At 35.4% G+C, this 16,067-nt stretch overlaps 1 pseudogene; it reads left to right on the forward strand.

Annotated features, from left to right (window-relative positions):
• Window positions 1–13,020: 13,020 nt before the first annotated feature.
• On the forward strand, window positions 13,021–13,139 carry LOC118605614 (annotated as a pseudogene).
• Window positions 13,140–16,067: the final 2,928 nt, after the last annotated feature.

The raw sequence follows: 16,067 nt of genomic DNA on the forward strand, positions 1-16,067 counted from the left end.
GAGTCATAGTTCATCATTAACCTTTCTTAAACATCTTTAGAGATTTCTATAAGGATTGCCTGTCTTAAAAAGTTCTTTTAATTCTTTAGAAAAAGCAGATTGAGCCCAGCTTTGAATTTATGCCTACACTATAAATGCTAATGGGATTTGTTTGCAAATAAAGTATTTCTTATAACCACTTGTCTAAATCATACATCATAAAAATAAGAGGGCTTGAATTGACAATAATGACCATTGTTTGCAAAGGGAAACCATTTCAAATGTGCTCATACATACCTCCCTATATTTGTTTTTTGATCTTGGGGCCAAACCCTCTTGAATTAAGTGTTTTGTTTCCAATGCACTTATCTCAATCATTAAATGAAATAAATAGGGAAAGTAAACAGCATTATTTTAAAATAATGCAATTTGTATCTAATGCAATCTTGTGTGGTACTCTAACTTAATGTGTTAAAATATAATTTAAAATACTTCATAGCTATATTTTTAAAACTAATCTAGGGTTTTCTCCTTCATTTTCAAAAGTCATTGCTATGTTTTCATATTGTCATTAACACTGATTATACTACCATACTAGTGTTCTGCTTTTTATATTTTAATTAAATGTTTTATATTTTGTACTTATACCCTGAGGCAATTTTAACATGAAGGAGACAATTTTATAAATGGAAAAAAACCCCATGTATAATGAATGGTGTGTTCCTTACAGCATAGAACATTTAAAAGCCAGAATTCCTGCCTCAAAATGTTTCCAGGCAAAGTAAAATTATAAGGAAAATTAGAAGCTTTTAAAATGGTAAAAGTAAGTTAGTTCTCTTATTTGGTTTGATATTTAGTTTGTTCAATGCAGCCATGAAACTTCTTCTTATGAGAAGTCTATTTTTGCTGAGGAGACAGTATATAGGTTTAGTACATGGTTATTTATAATCATTAAAATTTGGAGACATATATAAAATAGGGGACTGTTGCATAATTATGGAGCATCCATACCATGTGACCTATAAAATTCAGGTCATAAAATATTTAACGAGATAGAAAAATGTTTACTATATGTTAAATGAAAAGAATCAGATTATAATGTAGTATACACCAAATGGTCCATACTTTATGAAGAAAAATATGTAGACTACAAATGAATAATACATGTAAATCTGCATAGAAAATAATAAAATGCTATTTATACCAGATTAGTAATGATTCTCTCTGTATGAACTAGGCATGATTTAGAAGAGCATAAATCAATAAATCTTAGAGTTGAAAGCACTTTGAGATCATTTAATTAATTCACCAGATATCTCATGCCATTTACAGATGAATCCAAATATTTGGGAGTTCTTTCTTAAATAAAACTCCTATCTACTTCCCTGTGCATTCCTCTAGCTGGTGCTCTACCTGCCTTCTGGAGAAGTGTGGAGTAAATTCCTTATACATCACTGCTCATCAGTTATTTACAGATTGCTCCCACTTCTTCCTCAATTCTTCGTTCTTCTCTGTACCATTCCTAGTTTGTTCAGTCTTTCTTTGTGGTTTCCTGACTGTGGTTTCCATGGCCTTGCCACATTTAACTTGAGATCCTTGAGTCGCTGGCAACCGTCTTAAAATGCGTCCTTCAGGGCAGACCAAAGTTGCGAGTGAGTGTGCTCAGCCAGCATCAAGGAGACTGCTTGCTCCTTTGATTTCTGATCAGCAAAGGCTATGGTTCATATCAACTTGAAGTCAACTAAAGTTTTGCAGAGAATTTCTGCATGAGCAATTATCAAGGGCCATCTTCTTTAATTTGAATTGACTCCATATCAAACTCATTTTGAATCTTGATTCTGTCCAGCTATATATTACCTCTTTTTCAGTTTTTTCTCCCCGTATTGATAAGTAAGCTTTCTCTACCTTACTCATCTCTGAAAACTGGAAGAACTAGAAGTCTGTCATGTCGCAAACCTGCTTTTCACAGAAGACTTTATAGTACGGTATTTAACTGGACACCACTCCCATTCATTTACCACAACTTTGGGGTAGGCAGGACAAATATCCCTGAGGGAAGAGAAGAAGCACCTACCTACAGCTATGGTCAGTGGCTGGGGAGGAGCTCAGTCCTGGATTTCCTACACTGGAGTTCTAGTGCTTTTCTCACAACCAGGCAAAGGAAAAAAATATATATGAAGGCAAAAAGTAGAGGCAAATATTTAAAAGGAGATTTTCCCAAAAGAAAGAAAGTGTAGGAAAAGGATGAAGTAACTGGTATCAGTAAGTGTGGACACCACTGGCAAGCTGGGAGTCTATAAGGAGGGTGACAGACTGAACCTCTGCCTGTTTACTTCAGCAAATGCCACCTATGTCTGGCTCATTTATTTCGAATGTGGCTTCCAGAGAATCTCGAGTGTGCCAAGCTCCTGGGAAAATTGGTCAACTGTGAATTTTAAGACATTAATTATTATTATTACATAATGTCTTCCCTGAACCTCAGGTTCCACACCGACAAGGTAAAGGGAGTTTAACTCGAGTTAGTGATATTCAAATCTTTCTCTGTTCAATACTTTTGATACGAAGATAAGTTGTTGCATCATTATGGGATGGTTTACATTTTTTTTTCTTGTTATACTGTTCAAGGTAATCTGTGAAAAACAGATTTGGTATTTCCAGAGCCGATCTCTTACTCAGCAATTTTTTCATTTATCTCAAATTAACTCCCTGCTTTTCCACACTCGTCAGGCACTACTTTACCCCGACTCTGCACACCCTCTGCCTCTACATGCTCCCCGATTTCTTGAGAAAATCGCTGGGGTCTAACCTGATGGCTAAAAGCCTATGTGGAAACTCCTCAGCCTGGATGCACATACTACTCAACCATGAATTCTGCTACTTACTGCCCAGTGACCCTGTCTGTCATTTAATATCTTATAGCCACATTTTGCTCATATAAAATGGGGATAATGATTCTCCTAGGACTGCTGTGATGCTATGTGAAAGAGTGTAAACTGTTAAATGCATTGTCTGGCACATATAAAAAACATAGATGTTAGAGGAAAAATCTTCACATTTCTCTTCTCATTTCTCTGCCTCTTCACCCTCTGTTCTCAAGAGAAAGAAGGGGCTCTATTCCTTTTCTGAGGCTATCACAGCTCCATTTCTAACTGTTACTAGCTGAAAACAATAAAGAGGAATTACAGGTTCATGTAACTGGAAGTCCAGACTTCAGCAGCTCAACAGTGCCAGAGAAATCAGATCTTGCTCTCTTCTCTGCCCTTGCTGGTATCAAGTTCAGCTTAAGGTTAGAGCCCCTGGGGATCCCAGGATGGCTACAGAAGTTCCAGGGCCACATCCTTCATTTTTCACATTCTGGCAGGAAACGAGAGATGTTCTTAGAACTTCTTGTAGAAGAGCAAAGAAACTTCTTTTTCAAAAGCCTGAAGAAAATTCTTCGCAAATCTTACTGGTCTAAATTGAAAGAAATGTCTTTCCTAAACTGGTAACTATGTTTCTGTGAGAACTTCATATTATTTTAGGCTTGAACACCATACTCCATTTCTAGACACAGTGTGGAGTCAATGCATATTGGGTTTGGGATACCCAGGCAGTATTGTCCAATTGCATTGCTCCAGGAGGCACAATTCATAAGGATTTCTATTCCAGAATTGTATTCTATGCCGTTCACAAAAAAAACACAACAGAAATAGTACTCCCTGGAGCACTATTCAGTTGGCAGCCTTGGACTTGAAAAGTGGTACTCGAAATTTAGAGTAGTTACCAGAAGAAGAAATTTAGGGCGGTTACCAACTAGATGTTCGTTAGGTCATCAACAAAGTCCACTTCACCATGTGCTTTTGAGTCCATCTCTCCCTCTGCCACTCTGCCAATAGAAATTTTCCCTGTTATTTTTCCCTTTTTCTTGAATTAGCAACAGCTCCCTTTTTATTAGGTCACTTGCTTATGTTCTTCTTCTTCATCTAAAATTAGAAACAAACATTAAAATCATATTAAATTAAAATTTAATAATCAAAGCTTCCCCAAACCTCCTAATACATCAGGCTATCTTAGCATCTCATCCCGTTACTGAAAGCACAATCTATCTTTGTTGCTTCGACTTGGCGATCTTGCTTCTGCCTCAACCACTCTAATGAATCTGCTCTCTCAGAGTCATTTCTCTGTAAAGCAATCCAAATGTCATGTTCAGTTCCAACTTCTCTGATCACCACATCCTCCTCCCTGATATGTTCTCCTTTTCATATCCATTTATTCCATCAATATTTATCATCCACCTGCCACACACTGCGATAGATGTTGACATGAATGTTGAGAATGCAAACATTGAAAGAATTTAGCTCTTGCCCTCAAAGGAACTATAAAGGCAGTATGAAAACAGACAATGAAACAACAGGTGAAAGCCATAGTGGAGGTAAATAAGAGGAGGAAACATCTAAATCTACTAAGAGTCAGAGAATCTTCAAAAAGAGGTAATTCTTGGATGTTTTTAAGAAAAAGTGAGTTTGTCGATTGGAAAATGTCAAAGGCACAGGGAACAGCATGGTGCAAGTGGCAAACTACAAGCGGCTTGTTATGGGGGTAGGGTTATAAAGAATGTGGGGGAGGGGCAGGAGATGAAGTTGTACAAGAAGGCAGAGGCCAGGTCAGTCAAGGGTTTGAATACTGTGACATAAATTGTGGATACCCATTGAGGAATTCTGAGCCATTTAATGGCATAATCAGATGTGTATTTTATAAAGATCATTCTGGTGGGATGGTACTGGATAGAGTAGGCAGACAGGTACCCAGAAGCTAAAAGACCAGTAAGGAGGGTGCTAAATAATTTTGATAAAGACCATGACATTTCTGAACTAAAACTATGGTTATAAGTGTAAAAAAAATTAAAAAAAAAAACAGAATAAATTTAAAAGATTTTTAGGAAAGAAAACTCCATAGCATGTAGGAAGAACCAGTAAAAAATGGTGAAACCAAGTGGGAAGAGAAATTGAATAATGTCAAAGATAGTAGAGAGGTTAGTCAAGAAAAGGACATCGAATATCCCTGGTTTTCTCCTTCTAGGACCAGTTTTCACTCATTACTGGGCTCTTCGTTCCGCCTCCCAGCAGAGGTGCTTACAGTGATACAGCCAGTGTATAGCCCTCCCCTTCACAACAACATCCAGTCTCAGGGCTTCTGCAATCACAGCTATGTCATCAGGTCCAAATCTACACATCTGAGCCTGACTTTCTTCTCAAATTCCAATGCCAATTTTCAGTTGTTTCCTCAGTGTCCATCTTACATGTCCATGCATGTATCTCTAAATCATCTTCTCTCCAAACTTATTCCTTTTCCTCTTTTTCCTAATCTGTTGATGATGTTGCTGTCCTTTTAGCTGGACAGTTTTCTGTCAGTTTTGCATCCTTATTAGTTCATTCATTTACTCATCAAATATTATTGAGCACCCAAAATATGTCTTGAACTCTTCTATATGCTGTGGATATAGTGATGAACTAAGTTCCTGCCCATATTGATCTTCATTCTAGTGAGAGAATACATATTGTATTATATTAGAAAAGTACAATAATTTAAAGTAAAATAGAATAAAGAGCATAAGAGTGACAGAGTGCTTACTTTCCACATTCAATCAGTTGGTAAAGGCCTTTCACTTCACTTTTAATGTCTTTGGCACTTATCCTCACTCTTCTCTTACCACACTGTCCAAGTTCTGCCTTCAATGCCTCTCATTAGGCAAATGGCAATATGTTTCAGTTTAACTTGATTCATTTGAAAAAAATATGTAGTGAGTTATTACCACATGCTGAGTGCTAGACTTGATGCAGATCCTGAAATCAACTTTAAAAACTTTGCAATTTAGAAAGAGTAATGAAGTAAACACTCAAACCACTTAAATACAAAACAAAATTAATAAATTCCAAATGGAGATTATATGTAACTTGGCATGGAAATCCACAGATTTGGTAGATCCATTTTGAAGGAGACTCAGTGGAGTGACTGGTATTCAAACTGCCACTTGAAGGATGGACTGGACTCTTATTGGGTTTGGGGAGGGGAGCTGAGGAGGAAAGTGCATTCCAAGTGGAAGACGCTGGACGAGTAAAGGGAGGGATATGGAAAAGCATAAATGTCCAGATTGGTGGGTGGGGCCATATGCTTGGACCTTAGGTCACTGGTAGAGGAAGCTGAGGCTAGGAAGACAAACTGAGACCATCCTATGAAGAGTCTTAAATGCTGGTCTGGTGAATTTATATTTACTTCATTAGACAATGAAAATCCACCTTTTTCCCTTATCTCTGGTACACATGACCTTTTTATTTGTTAATGTATTTATTTATAAAACACTTTTGAGACTACTACCCACTCCCAGAAAACTGGTAATTTAGTAAGAAATTACTATACAAGGCATGAAGCAAACCCTGGTAGGTAGGTGATACGACCGTATTTATATCTGAAAAATTATGGTTTTGAGATTTGGAATATTTTAGATCCCGTTGTTTTAAAATTAGAGAAAGACTGAAGTGAATCAGCTTATAAATTTCTATTTTTGTTAACTTAGAGAATTAAAAAAAGTTCTCCCTTAAGGCCTTTATCAAAAATCTGTGAATTGGCAGAGTCTCAGAAACACAAGAAATTTGAAAAGAAATTTTATTAGGATATCTCCAGACCTTAATGGATTTCTAAATGAAAATACTATCAACATGGTATTAATGGTATTAACATATAAATATGCTAATAATTATCTATGATTTCTAGAATGAGACATTAGTTTCCAAAGAGGTGCTAATTTGTCGTTATATACAAAAGACTTAATTGTTTAATTTAAATTTTACATCATCTGACAAAAGGGAATTCTCACTTGGAGAATTCATAAAGCAAATACACCAATTGAAGTTTCCATTATAGAAAACTACATGTGTTGTACTGGTGACTTGTCCTAACGATCAGCATTGTGGTTTAGCTTCTTATTTATTCTGTACATAGACAATCTCTTCAAAGTACAGATTCGGTAATGAGGATAATACCGATGTCATACTATATGGTAAATTTCAAGCCCAATATGACCAAAATTGGCCAACTTTACCAAGAAAACATGAAGAAAGGTTTCCATGGTTTCAGAGAATCAATAGTGCCCTCTAAAGGAAATCCATGTGAGGTACATTCAATGTTCAAGTTTAATTCAGCATTTATTCTGCTAAAATGTTACTTGATTGTAATTCACAAAATGGATCCAAAGTTATAAAAAGAATGCAGGCCAGGCCATAAGTGTGATAGGTAGCTGCTCACACCAATCTCGAGCAAAAGGACCATTCTTTAGCCCTAGGTGCTTCTACTAACTGTGAATTATTATCACCATTATTATCACCATGTTTGTGGAAAGCTCCTGGAAAGGGAAAAGGTGATGATTTCTGAGTTGAGAGTTGGACATCCTGGACTCTCAGAGATGAGTAATTCAGAGGAGATCCAGGTCACTGTCTTGGGAAAATGTGCTACACTGAAGGGAAAATGTGTGAAATTGAATGCTGAGGAGGCCTTGTTAGGTTTTTGCCCAGGGCCAACTCTGAAAACCTATACGTTGGGAAGACTGCCAAGTCAGTGAATTAGATGAGGACGGGCAGTGCAGGCTGACTAAAACATGTGGAAATTAAAAAGAAAAAAGTGATGTGAAACATTTATGGATTTTTACTTGTCTATCTAATATTGTGGTTCTCACATGTTTCCTTTTTCCATTTTGCATGATACACAGAGAATTGTTCATAAATTATTTGATAAAAGAAATATTGGACAAAATTTGACATTGTTATTATTGATTAGGAGCTGGGTGAATCTCAGAGACTAATATCTGTCTTAGAGACATAAAAAGTCAGTAAGTACAGATGACTGTTAATTCCAGACATAAATTGCTGCTGCAGAATTATTATTATCATAAAGAGATGGTTAAGAATGGAATTTAAATATTTCTTGTTACCAAAACTATATATCTACAGCAATGTGTACATTTTTAAGACTTTGCCTTCAGAGTTCATGTCCTGTTTTATCAGACAATAAAGATCATAGGTTAGGCTGGCACTTAACACATACATCTGTAGCATATGTGATAGCCTATCCTGCACATTAAAATATAACACTTCACCTGAGTCTCATGATAACCTTGTGAAGTTAGCAGGGCAATTATTATAATAGGAAAGCAAGAAAAGAAATCTCATGGAGCATGACTAGGATTATGTGGGAAAATAAATTTTCTAATATCCTTTTTTTCCTACTTATTGATTGGAATATTAAAACACTTGAAGATACTTTAGGTTAAATATTAATAGAAATTCAAATATCTGCTGAGATGATAAATCAGTCACAATCATCAAAGCTGTTCCTTGGCTTTGGGGACAATCCAGATTAAATGACACATTTCAGCAGAAGCAGCTGTGGTTAGCAGAGCAAGGTGATAGTACTGTACCATCTTATTTGGATATAACAAATTAGTCTGAAGAAATCTGAGTTATGGCAAATAAAGTTATTCTTAAGAGGTTCCTCAAACTATGGGCAAACTAAAAGGTACATCAAATTCAGAGCAGCAGGCGTGTGGGAGCTGCTGGAAGCAGTTGGCTCAGTTATATTGACTCACAGGCCTCCTAGGATGCATTTTGAACCTCACAGGCTAAAGTTAAAAGGTTTTTTAAATGTTCATTTAGGTTTCTTGGCTCTTGGAAAAGACAGATCCCAGAAGGTATAGATTCTTTTAAATCTCCAGGGCCGGAACACAAAATGCCTCTTCCTATAATTTATTCTTTTAGCTAAGAGTTATTTTAAAGTAGGTGCCAAAGATGTACTTCTAAGAAGTGTATCACCATCACAGCATGGCACAGCAGCTGGCTGGGCAAGAATCGTAGAACTCTTTCGGTCTGATTGCCCTGTGTCAGTGTGCGGTGGGAAATGCACAGCCTTCTCCCACCATTTTCAGAATTCCCTTCTGGAACCAAGGCCCCACTTTGGGAAAAAAATGGTTCTCGTTGCAGTTTGCTGCTCATGGGGCTTCTGGATGGGTGAGAAATAAAAGTTTCTAGCCTGGGCAGCACCGAAACAGCCTCAGTATAAGAGAGGGTCACAGGCTGTCTGCCTTCAGTGCCTCAGCCACTGAAGAAACAGTGAGCAGAAACAGTGGTTTCTGTTTTATGCACTAAACTCTGAGGCCAGAACCTGTGGCCATGAGGATGGGACTATCGAGTTTTCACTGTCCCTATAACAGCTGAGTCCTATCACTGTCATAAACCGGCTCCACTCGTCCTGTTAATTATTATATTGCTCTGTATGGCTGTCAGTACTAGGACATACACATCTGGCACAGACAGTGACTCCAAAAGTGAGCTGGGCAAGTGTTACTATCCCCGCTTTGCTGCAAGAGAAATTCAGGGAGAAAAATGAATAACTGTTCCTGAGAACACTCTGCTGGCTAACAACCCTTGGCTCCTATCCTGTAAGCTAATGCTCTTTGCTTATATCATGTATCCACTCTCCTTTTGGTCCCGTGCCATGTGTCAATGGGGCAATCTGATAAAATAACTAACACCAATGAGAGAAGATCAGTTCTTTTCCTTGGTCTCTCCTCTCTAAAATCTTTTTGGAAACAATGTCTTAAAATACACTGTCTTGATGAGAATTTTAGGCTAGAAAAAAACCCAGAATTTTCCGGGGGCTTTTCGGGGTGATGAAAAGCAGTGAGTAAATGTGCATCTTTTAAAGTTTCTCGTATAGGGTGTTCAGGAATACCCACAGAGCTTTTGGCTGTTCAAGAACACTGGCTAAGATCATAGAACTCTGCTTTTCAGGTCTGGGTGCGAGAAGACAGGGCTTGGGTACGACATCAGTTAGATGAAGGAATGTGACCTATATATGTGAAAACTCTCTGTCAGAGCATTGTTGTTACTCAATAATAGAGTCATTTGGGATATGTTTCTTATGAACAATGCAGCAATTAGTCTCACAAATTTTATTTCTCTTTTACTGGATTTGAGCACTTTTTTGGTGACCGGAACAGCAGGAACAGTTTGGGAACAGTTTTGAAGTTCTGTGAGAAAGTACAAGGGAAAAAGCTGACAGGAATCAGTGGGACTGTTACTTAAATGAGCCTTCGTCCAGAATATTAATGGCAAAGCAGAATTGCTTACTGGGTCTTCTGATAAAGAGAAAGAAAATAAATCCTGAGGACTATTCTGGAGTCTTACCCATTACAGGGTTAATCACTGGAGCATTTGGCCTCCATTAGATTAGTTCATCTCAGTAGTCTAAGATTCTGCCAGTTGGGAAACTATAATTTTCCTGAGCTCCCAAGACTGAAAAGCTAAAAACGACACTCCCCAGGGTTCTGGATGCAATGAGGCAAAGGCTATCTTCCTTCATTCTGAAGTATTTTTTTTTCCCTGTTGGTAACCAAGACTATAGAGTCTGCCAAATATAGTCTCCAGCTATAGCAGGGCCACAAAAATCAGACTCTAGGCTCCCATATCCAACTATTGTGATAATGGTGGCTTTCCAAATATGGCTTTCAATTCCCTGAATTGCAGCCGAGATACCATGTTCCCAAAGTCAGGAGGCCTCTTGGTTGTGACAGAGGAAGTGGTTGTCTGAGAGTCAGTCACAGAAGCCCAGTCTAGAGCCTGGTCCTCCAGTTTTTCCACTTTCTGAAGCATTTCCTCCCTGGTGTTAAATCCTTTCTGTTCAATGTCTCTAGTTTTTATTTTATGCACTAAACCTTGTTTGATTGATATACAAACTACTAGGAGAAATAAAAAAGACCTACAGTAAATATATCCTGTTGACATTTTCATTTCAGTAATAAAGAAAATCTAGGCAAATAAAGAAGTTGCTAGGGACAGAAATCTGAATTAAAATAATAGTTCTCTATTTAGTGTTAACTAAATACCAAGAGAACTGGAGTGGTATTGAATTTAGGAAATGATGTATGCTCCTTTTAAAGATTCATAAAATGTAATTGTATAGTACAAACTGAGAAGCTTGCAATAAAGAAGTATGCTTAATTTTGTTTGTCCTTGTATTGCTCAAATTCATTTAGAATGGCAGTCATTATTTGGGAAATGCTAATTGACTTCAATTCGAGGGAAAAAATATAGTCTTAGTAACTATTCTTAAAGTAACTTAGTACTTTATAGTAGTTAACTAAGGAAATATTTGAGACACTAAAAGGAAAATAAAAATTTAAAAAGCAAAGACAAGGTAGAAGAAAAGTCAGCAACCAGTGAAACCAATAAAATAGCATCTAAATAATTGTCAATATGATTAATAAACTTAATATTCATACTAACCAAAAGTCTTGAAAGGGAAGATAAAGTAAAATAATAATAGCAATATAAATATAAATTCCTATAATATTTGAACAGAAAATTAAGAGGTAAGAAAGGAATGAAGAAAGTGTTAATTTTTATATTCTGCACTGAGGGAGGTCAATAGATTTGGATTCATTTTTAATGCTCATAGAAAACTTTAGGAAATAACTGAATGGATAAATATGTATATATTTAATGCTAAGGTGATATAAAAGAATTCAGGTCAATTGCTTTCAAATCATTAAGAAAGAGAAAGAAAATCTAATGAAGAAAAAAAATCAAGAAATATTAGATGACAAATGTAAAACAAGACCCAGTAGTAACAACTCTAAGTGTAAAAAGCAAAATAATTTATGTTGGTTTTTAAAGAAATCCAACTATATGATGCAATATATAAAGAGGTCAAATTATGTTGTACACTTGAAACTTAAAAAATGTTATAAACCACTGTTAACTCAATAAAATTAAATTATGTTAAATAAATACACAAAGCAACATGAAAAAAATCCAATTGTATGTTCTTTATAAACAGTCTATCAGAAATAATATAGAAAGCATAAAATAAATCAAGGATGGACAAAGATATTATGAGAAATGCAAACCAAAGAGAAGTAGGAGGTCTTGATATCAACACCAAAATGAAATTCAAGGTAAAAGAAATTAATCGGAGAAAAAAAGAGATTTTAATGTTGCTAAAAATTACACAGTTATGATAAAGGGGAAAGGCACCATTTTTCCCTCTATGAGTGCTGGGATCCCCTTCCCCAGTCTCTCTCAGTTGTTAAGGCCCAAGCCTCCAGAAGTGCGTTCTCCTCAGGTCTCATGCTCCATCCACAGGGATGACTTATTTGATGAGTGAAATAACAGGATCATTGCGCATTGTTGGACAAGTCTCTCTGGCATGCTTTCTTAGAGTTACCTACCTAAAAACACAATCTATTCCATGTGGAAACCTTCCTGGAACATAGAATAGTACCATTAACATGTGGCATTGGAGAAATTCAGCCCCTCCCCACCCAAGTCACTAGAATGAAAAAGTAAAACAGTGTGCTTGCTATGCAGACACAGCTTCATGACGTACTTCCCAGCATTTTCTTTCGACTTCAGTGTTGCTCCTAGACCCACTATCTAGAAGTTCTGAGCCCACTACCTTTTCCCATCCTAGCTATTCCATACATTAACAAATAAAATGAGTAGTAGAAAGTCTATCTTGGCTATAAATTCAAGCTAAATCCTTCAATTAAGTTTAATATGCAACAAAGCTAATATTTAATCCTAGTCCGATTTCTGAATATCTTTCTCAATTAGTTTATAAACTGGAAAGGAGAGAGCTGTGGGTAACTACACCCTCTAAACCTCCAAAATGGAGGCCATTAACTTTAATGAAAGTACATTAAAGCAATATATAAGAAGAAATTGACAAAATCACATTCTAAAAGGGAGGCTTAAACATTCTCTTTCAATCCTTAACTGAACAAAAGGACAAAGAACAGAATAGGAGATAGGAAATTTGAACAAATAATAAGAAATTGAATGAAAAGATACATTGAAATTTGTATTCTACAGAGAAGCTGTACATTCTTTTCATATATTCATGGAAAAATCTATAAAACTTGATTATATGCTAAGCCCCAAATTGAATCTCAATAAATTCCCTGAAGTGACAATTCTACTTGCCATATCCTCTGATTATAAAAATAAAACTGGAATCTATGGCCATGCCTCCCTCAACAAGCCCGATCCCATCTGATCTCAGAAGCTAAGCAGGGTTGGGCCTGGTTAATACTTGAATGGGAGACCACCTAGGAAGACCAGGTGCTATAGGTGTAAAAAATAAAAAAAATTAAAAAATAAGGGATTGTAAGCTGACAAAGTCTTTGCAGTCTGTGAGATCAACCAAGGGTTGCCTCGCCTAAAATAAAATAAAATAAAAAATAAAACTGGAAATTAACAATATGAAACAACGGTAAAGTAAAATTTTAAATAGATGAGAAATATTAGGTCATTTTAACCTACTAGTCAAAGGCACAATTAAAATCAGTTTCAGAAAGTTAAAATAAATTATATCAGATGCCTCTTGTATACCTCATATCCTCTTGGTCTCACCTCTGATTCCATCTATATTTATGGCAAATATTTCCACATAAATTTTAACCCATTTTATGCAAATAGCAATGAACCTCAAGGGTGAGTCATACTCAGCACTCATGGCTTCTCAATCAGGAAATACAGGGCAGTTAAGGCCTTCAACAAAACAGGGATGGAAATCAATGGAGAAATACTTCCTTTTGTCCTTTGGGGAGACAATTCTATGAAACATTCAGTATAGCCTTCAGAATGGCCCTATAGGATCAAGGACCATTTTCCCATAGGATCATCAATTCAATAATGTATGCACGTGATGGAGTTCCCTCCTTTTCCTGTTTCTCTCACCCTGATCTATCACTCCTGCTTCCTGGTATCACTTCCCAAACAATCTCCTTGCATACAAGCTCTTATCTCAGGCTCACCTTTTCCTTTTCTGGGAACACAGGCTAAGTCAGACATCGTCCTGGAAAGCTCACTCTCTGGATGGTATCTGTAGCCCATTGCACCAGTCAGAAAGCCACTGTGGAGGAATGAATTTCAAATAACTGAGAGATGACTGGGAACATTATCATGAAAGGATTGCCTATGAACACTGAATATATTTAACAACAGAATTAAGACTAAGGCAAATGCAGAATAGGGTATCAGAACAGAGTGTAAATGTTTTATATCCTAGTATTATGAAAATCATAAAATTAACAAAACTTAGGAAAAAAAGGGAAAATGAAATAAGAGCTACAGTAATTATATTAATTACTTTATCTGTAGTAGTTTAAAAGTTATTTAAAGTTATTTAAAGCTGCTGACCCAAGAAATAGAAATATAATAATATTTGACAATATAAAAAGAAAGAGAGATAATATTATCAACTAAAATCTGTTGTTGGAGAAAAGGGAACAGATGGAAGAAAAATGCCAATTTTTAACACTGCTGGATAGGGAACTAAAGGGTACTGTTTAAAGTAGTAGAAGACTAAGGATATTAGGCACTTGAGGAAAAAACTAACACAAACCTTTCTCAATATCAACAAAAAATACACACCAGCATATGCACATGCAAAGAAAAGCACAGTGAAAGATACTTTAAAAACTGCTAAGACAGAGTATATAAAATAATACAATTAATCAAAGATCAAATTTATCTGAATATCAATAAATATAAAATTTTTTGAAAGATTTTTTGACTGGATTAAAAATAATACCCAGCTCTATGCTTTATATAAGAGATACATCTAAAGCAAAATGATCCAGAAAAGATCAAAATAAATACTAGGCAAACGCCTCCCAAAATAAAAACGTGATCATATCTTAATCTCAAAAAAGGTAAAATTCTGGTCAAAACAGTAAACAATATACAAAAATAAGAACTTGCTTAAACCTAAAGGGCACAATTCATAGTATATAATTATGAATCTTTTATGTACCAGATAATACTCCTGCCAATTTTATAAAGCAAAACTTATAGAACCTACAAAGAGAAATAGAAACATATTCCAGTAATACAATTTACCATATTATTAAAACTAAAGGCACAATTATATAATCCCATCAAATGCAACCAAAAAGCATTAGAAAACGATCAAACTATTCTTGATTACAAACACCCAAGTAAAATAGGGAAAAAAAATTACTGTATACTTAATGTGAAAATTCTACCTCAGCCTCCAAGTCAGCATCATGCTTACAAGGAAAACAAGAGAGGCATTCCTACCAAAAATTTTGTACAAAACAACTATGACTACTATGATTACTATCATATAATACTGTGTTCGAGAAAGACGCCAGTGCAGTTAACCAAGAGAAAGAAATTAGAGATAAGTGAATGGGAAGTGAAGAGCTAAAAACCTTAGTTATCAAAATGATTACAAAGCTGGAAAACTCAAAAAATAGCTTTTTCATAAACAATCAGGTAAAATATGAAAATCAAGTTGCTATTTACAATAGCAGCAACAAGATTAAAAACAGGAATGAGCTTGACAAAGTGTTAAGACCTATACAAAAACAATAAGAACAAAACTTTAAAACATTTCCGAAGGATACAGAGGTACTAAACAAATGGAAACATATTATATTCTTAGATAAGTCAGCCAAATATTATAAAAACAGCAATTCAACTAAATATGATTTTTAAAATACCAAAAAGTTTTTTTAAAAACTAAACAAAATGATTTTAAAGTTTATAAGGTGAAATATCAAGGAAAATTCTAAAGAAGATGAATAATAGTTTGGAAGGTCTAGTGCCACTAGATATTAAAATATATTTTATTGTTTCAAAAATTAAAACAATATTGACACATGAATAGAAAGGAACAGAATAGAAATTTCAGAAATAGATCTAAATGTATAAAATAAATTTGTACATAATAAAGGTGGAATTTCAAATCGAAGTCCAAAAATGGACTTTTAACAAATAGTGTCAGGATGATAACCTTTTGGGAAAAATTAAGTTGAAACCACAGTTCACAGTGTATACGAGTATAAACTTTATAGGAAATAGCACTAAAAAAAATTGTTAGATGAAAATAAAGATGATTTTTATAACCCTACAGTGATTCAAAATAAGTGACTGATAAATTTTACATAGAAATAAATTATGAATGACAAAAAAAAAAAATAACCAAAATAAAAAAAAGAGACAAAATGGGGCAGAGGGGATCATATCAGTGAT

This window comes from Rousettus aegyptiacus, unplaced genomic scaffold (genome assembly GCF_014176215.1).
Source record: "Rousettus aegyptiacus isolate mRouAeg1 unplaced genomic scaffold, mRouAeg1.p scaffold_m13_p_1, whole genome shotgun sequence".
In the NCBI taxonomy this organism is placed as follows: Eukaryota; Metazoa; Chordata; class Mammalia; order Chiroptera; family Pteropodidae; genus Rousettus; species Rousettus aegyptiacus.